At 67.3% G+C, this 517-nt stretch overlaps 1 protein-coding gene across 1 annotated transcript in view; it reads right to left on the reverse strand.

The window, feature by feature from the left end:
- Positions 1 to 517, reverse strand: part of GRAMD4 (GRAM domain containing 4) — a 58,453-nt gene that overhangs the window by 57,120 nt on the left and 816 nt on the right. The window lies entirely within an intron of this gene.

Consider the following 517-nt stretch of genomic DNA (forward strand, 5'->3'; position numbering starts at 1 on the left):
ACCCAGCCCCTCCTCACAGGTCCCAGGGGAGGTCCCCGCGGACCTGCGAGGTCACCCTCCCGCACAGGACGACACAGGCTTCGCCGCAGCCAGAACTCGAGGGCAGAGCCCACCGGGAGGTGCCCGTCCGGGGCTGGTGTGGAAACGCTTCATCTCCTTCCACAGGGAACAGCCCGGACGGCGAAGCGCGGGCTATGGCACCAGGGGTATCAACTCTCAACCAAAGTTAACACCGACGGCGCAGCCTGAAGACACAACAGGCTGCTGACAGGCACAGGCCCCACCGCCCGGCAGCTGCACGCACTGTCCAGGCCCGCCTCCTGTGTCCTAGGGATCCTCCCCGAGCCTCGTGATGCCCCAACTGACCCCACGTCTCAGTCGGCTTCACTGTCCAGAGCCCGCCTCCTGTGTCCTAGGGATCCTCCCTGAGTCTCGTGACGCCCCAACTGACCCCACGTCTCAGTCGGCTTCGTTCCCACGCGTCCTGCGACAGTCCCCCGGGGCCCCGCCTGCCCTG

This window comes from Myotis brandtii, unplaced genomic scaffold (assembly GCF_000412655.1).
Source record: "Myotis brandtii unplaced genomic scaffold, ASM41265v1 scaffold952, whole genome shotgun sequence".
NCBI classification, from domain to species: domain Eukaryota; kingdom Metazoa; phylum Chordata; class Mammalia; order Chiroptera; family Vespertilionidae; genus Myotis; species Myotis brandtii.